Below are 5,000 nucleotides of genomic sequence, written 5' to 3' on the forward strand. Positions count from 1 at the left end.
TTGTCCGCTAACGTAACCCACGTTGTCGCCTAAACCTGCTCTGTAATTGTTATACGACTCGTTCAATTAGTGTAGTGTTGCCCACCCGCAACCCTCGCAATATAGTTCGCTACTCGCACTGCCCGCTCCCCTGTGTATCGCTTCATGTTAAACACCTTGCAAGTCTTGCTGACTTTCCATATGCTCCTGCTGTACACTGTAATGTGGATGGCAGCAGGACGTACATGCCGCCCCCCCCCCCCCACCCCTCCCCACGTCCCCACGTCCCCACCTTGCCCCCTGCCTTCGCAAGCTGGTTGGTGACAAGTTTGCATGTTCAATGCCCTTCGCATGCGACGTACGCAGGCTACGTTGTGGTGCGGCCTGTGTCAACTGTCCGCTGATGTCGTACGCGTGAACCACAATCTGTACTGCACATTCGTCCTTATGTACTGAATGATACATCGTGGCACATGTGTGACCGTACAACGACTGCGCCCAAAAACGGCGGACCATACAGTGCAAATATTGTGCACGCAGCTACGTGTCGTCTCCCTATGAGAGCTGGATTGCAGTGTGGTACGCCATAGAGACGTGTGGGAGGAACGGACGCCGTGGATGGCGATCAGCATGAGCTGTCTGTTGATGTATTCGGACCTAGTCGTCTCTCCTCACACACCGTGATGGCATGGTGCACCGCGTTCCATATCTGCGACATGCTACAGAGGCCGGTTGACAGTCGTTCGAGCAATGGACATCGCATACGTACGGGGGCCACCTTCCACGTATTGTCTAGGCGTGCACATTTTGTTGCGTGTATGTGGGCAGACGTAGTGTGGCGTGACACCTGACACAGGCATGCAATAATCGTTGAAGTTGCAAATGGCGATGGACGCCTGCGTTTTCTGGTGAAGTTACGCAAATGAAGAAATGGTAACCTGTTGTGGTGCGGTTGTTCTCGCTAGGGGTGAATCGGTGATGGCGACGATAGGTTGAGGTACTAACCGGTTGTTCCAGCGATACCCACCATGCCGACGAAACTGAACGGCATCTGGGTGTGAAGCGATACGCGGCGGTGGCTGGGTGGGACCGTCCCCGGCCGGTGAGGGGGCGCCTCCCGGCGTGCTGGCCGCGCGGTGCGTGGGCGCACGCGCTACAGCCGGCTGGTGGGGGCGGCCAGTGGCAGGCGCGCCGGCCGACGGACGCGGCAGGCGTCGCAGCTGCGCGCCGGCGCACCCTGCGCGCGGCGCCGTGCGGCCAAAGTAGGTCCTCGCGGGCCCGGTGCGAAGCGCGGTGGACATCTTCAGTGTGCTGGTCCGATTGAGGACTGTGTGCGTTGAGGATGCGCCGCCGCCCGGCGCTCGGCGCCGCGACGCCGTCTGCTGCTCGGTCGCCCCAGCGGTTCTCGCTGGTGGTTTGTATCGCAGCTGTGCGGATGTGTTGGCGCGTGCGCTGTGCTGGGAGAGTTCGCTTCGGCACCCAAGTGGGGCTTTTGTCCTTCTGTGGCGCTGTCGTTGGAGCTGCCGGTCACCGTAGGTGGCGCGTGTTGTCTCCCGCCGGCAATGCCACGACAGCACGCTCCCGGGCCTCTGTCGGCAGCGGCAAGCTCAGTTGGGAGCACGGGTGGTCGCACCGAAAGCGTCTACTCGCCTAACTCCGGGCGATTGCGCCTCTCTCGAACCCGACCAAGTACTTGGGACGGCGCTGCGCGCCGCCGGGACCTGAGAGGGTTTCGAGGTGTATTGTGCAGGGGAGCTCAGCCTCCTCCTGTTTGCAGAATGCTTGAGCGGACGCTTGCGTGTTCGCGCGGGCCCCCGGGACACACTCCCGGGCGGCCGGCTGCTCAGCTCTAGTTGACGCAGCTCCCTGGTTGATCCTGCCAGTAGTCATATGCTTGTCTCAAAGATTAAGCCATGCATGTCTCAGTACAAGCCGCATTAAGGTGAAACCGCGAATGGCTCATTAAATCAGTTATGGTTCCTTAGATCGTACCCACGTTACTTGGATAACTGTGGTAATTCTAGAGCTAATACATGCAAACAGAGTCCCGACCAGAGATGGAAGGGACGCTTTTATTAGATCAAAACCAATCGGTCGGCTCGTCCGGTCCGTTTGCCTTGGTGACTCTGAATAACTTTGGGCTGATCGCACGGTCCTCGTACCGGCGACGCATCTTTCAAATGTCTGCCTTATCAACTGTCGATGGTAGGTTCTGCGCCTACCATGGTTGTAACGGGTAACGGGGAATCAGGGTTCGATTCCGGAGAGGGAGCCTGAGAAACGGCTACCACATCCAAGGAAGGCAGCAGGCGCGCAAATTACCCACTCCCGGCACGGGGAGGTAGTGACGAAAAATAACGATACGGGACTCATCCGAGGCCCCGTAATCGGAATGAGTACACTTTAAATCCTTTAACGAGTATCTATTGGAGGGCAAGTCTGGTGCCAGCAGCCGCGGTAATTCCAGCTCCAATAGCGTATATTAAAGTTGTTGCGGTTAAAAAGCTCGTAGTTGGATTTGTGTCCCACGCTGTTGGTTCACCGCCCGTCGGTGTTTAACTGGCATGTATCGTGGGACGTCCTGCCGGTGGGGCGAGCTGAAGGCGTGCGACCGCCCCGTGCGTGCTCGTGCGTCCCGAGGCGGACCCCGTTGAAATCCTACCAGGGTGCTCTTTATTGAGTGTCTCGGTGGGCCGGCACGTTTACTTTGAACAAATTAGAGTGCTTAAAGCAGGCAAGCCCGCCTGAATACTGTGTGCATGGAATAATGGAATAGGACCTCGGTTCTATTTTGTTGGTTTTCGGAACCCGAGGTAATGATTAATAGGGACAGGCGGGGGCATTCGTATTGCGACGTTAGAGGTGAAATTCTTGGATCGTCGCAAGACGAACAGAAGCGAAAGCATTTGCCAAGTATGTTTTCATTAATCAAGAACGAAAGTTAGAGGTTCGAAGGCGATCAGATACCGCCCTAGTTCTAACCATAAACGATGCCAGCCAGCGATCCGCCGCAGTTCCTCCGATGACTCGGCGGGCAGCCTCCGGGAAACCAAAGCTTTTGGGTTCCGGGGGAAGTATGGTTGCAGAGCTGAAACTTAAAGGAATTGACGGAAGGGCACCACCAGGAGTGGAGCCTGCGGCTTAATTTGACTCAACACGGGAAACCTCACCAGGCCCGGACACCGGAAGGATTGACAGATTGATAGCTCTTTCTTGATTCGGTGGGTGGTGGTGCATGGCCGTTCTTAGTTGGTGGAGCGATTTGTCTGGTTAATTCCGATAACGAACGAGACTCTAGCCTGCTAACTAGTCGCGTGACATCCTTCGTGCTGTCAGCGATTACTTTTCTTCTTAGAGGGACAGGCGGCTTCTAGCCGCACGAGATTGAGCAATAACAGGTCTGTGATGCCCTTAGATGTTCTGGGCCGCACGCGCGCTACACTGAAGGAATCAGCGTGTCTTCCTAGGCCGAAAGGTCGGGGTAACCCGCTGAACCTCCTTCGTGCTAGGGATTGGGGCTTGCAATTGTTCCCCATGAACGAGGAATTCCCAGTAAGCGCGAGTCATAAGCTCGCGTTGATTACGTCCCTGCCCTTTGTACACACCGCCCGTCGCTACTACCGATTGAATGATTTAGTGAGGTCTTCGGACTGGTACGCGGCATTGACTCTGTCGTTGCCGATGCTACCGGAAAGATGACCAAACTTGATCATTTAGAGGAAGTAAAAGTCGTAACAAGGTTTCCGTAGGTGAACCTGCGGAAGGATCATTACCGACTAGACTGCATGTCTTTCGATGTGCGTGTCGTGTCGCGCAACACGCTACCTGTACGGCTCGCAGTAGCCGTGCGCCGCGTGCGGAACCACGCGTGCCTCTCAAAACTAGCGGCAATGTTGTGTGGTACGAGCGCTGAAGCGCTGGAGCGGCTGGCGTGCGGCACCTGGCGCCTGGCGCCGGTTTTGAATGACTTTCGCCCGAGTGCCTGTCCGCTCCGGTGTGGAGCCGTACGACGCCCGTCGGCCGTGAGGCCGTTGGACACAGAACGCTGGAACAGGGGCCGCCACACGCCTCACTCCCGCCTATGCGACCGTCTCGAAAGAGGCGGCGGAAACTGAGAAAAGATCACCCAGGACGGTGGATCACTCGGCTCGTGGGTCGATGAAGAACGCAGCAAATTGCGCGTCGACATGTGAACTGCAGGACACATGAACATCGACGTTTCGAACGCACATTGCGGTCCATGGATTCCGTTCCCGGGCCACGTCTGGCTGAGGGTCGGCTACGTATACTGAAGCGCGCGGCGTTTGCCCCGCTTCGCAGACCTGGGAGTGTCGCGGCCGCCTGTGGGGCCGGCCGCGTCTCCTCAAACGTGCGATGCGCGCCCGTCGCCTGGCGGTTCGCATACCGGTACTTTCTCGGTAGCGTGCACAGCCGGCTGGCGGTGTGGCGTGCGACACCTCGTACAACGACCTCAGAGCAGGCGAGACTACCCGCTGAATTTAAGCATATTACTAAGCGGAGGAAAAGAAACTAACAAGGATTCCCCCAGTAGCGGCGAGCGAACAGGGAAGAGTCCAGCACCGAACCCCGCAGGCTGCCGCCTGTCGTGGCATGTGGTGTTTGGGAGGGTCCACTACCCCGACGCCTCGCGCCGAGCCCAAGTCCAACTTGAATGAGGCCACGGCCCGTAGAGGGTGCCAGGCCCGTAGCGGCCGGTGCGAGCGTCGGCGGGACCTCTCCTTCGAGTCGGGTTGCTTGAGAGTGCAGCTCCAAGTGGGTGGTAAACTCCATCTGAGACTAAATATGACCACGAGACCGATAGCGAACAAGTACCGTGAGGGAAAGTTGAAAAGAACTTTGAAGAGAGAGTTCAAAAGTACGTGAAACCGTTCTGGGGTAAACGTGAGAAGTCCGAAAGGTCGAACGGGTGAGATTCACGCCCATCCGGCCACTGGCCTCCGCCCTCGGCAGATGGGGCCGGCCGCCCGCGCGGAGCAATCCGCGGCGGGGTCGTGTCCGGT

General features: G+C 57.7%; 2 non-coding genes and 1 pseudogene across 2 annotated transcripts; all 3 read left to right on the forward strand.

Moving 5' to 3' along the window:
• The first annotated feature begins 1,842 nt into the window (after positions 1 to 1,842).
• On the forward strand, positions 1,843 to 3,751 carry LOC124772946. The gene has a single exon (XR_007014397.1). It is a non-coding gene; the product is annotated as a small subunit ribosomal RNA (ribosomal RNA).
• Positions 3,752 to 4,102: 351 nt separating this feature from the next.
• Positions 4,103 to 4,257, forward strand: LOC124773105. The gene has a single exon (XR_007014469.1). It is a non-coding gene; the product is annotated as a 5.8S ribosomal RNA (ribosomal RNA).
• A 188-nt stretch (positions 4,258 to 4,445) lies between these two features.
• The window catches only part of LOC124772548, a 4,756-nt pseudogene continuing 4,201 nt past the window's right edge, over positions 4,446 to 5,000 (forward strand).

This window comes from Schistocerca piceifrons, unplaced genomic scaffold (assembly GCF_021461385.2).
Source record: "Schistocerca piceifrons isolate TAMUIC-IGC-003096 unplaced genomic scaffold, iqSchPice1.1 HiC_scaffold_943, whole genome shotgun sequence".
In the NCBI taxonomy this organism is placed as follows: domain Eukaryota; kingdom Metazoa; phylum Arthropoda; class Insecta; order Orthoptera; family Acrididae; genus Schistocerca; species Schistocerca piceifrons.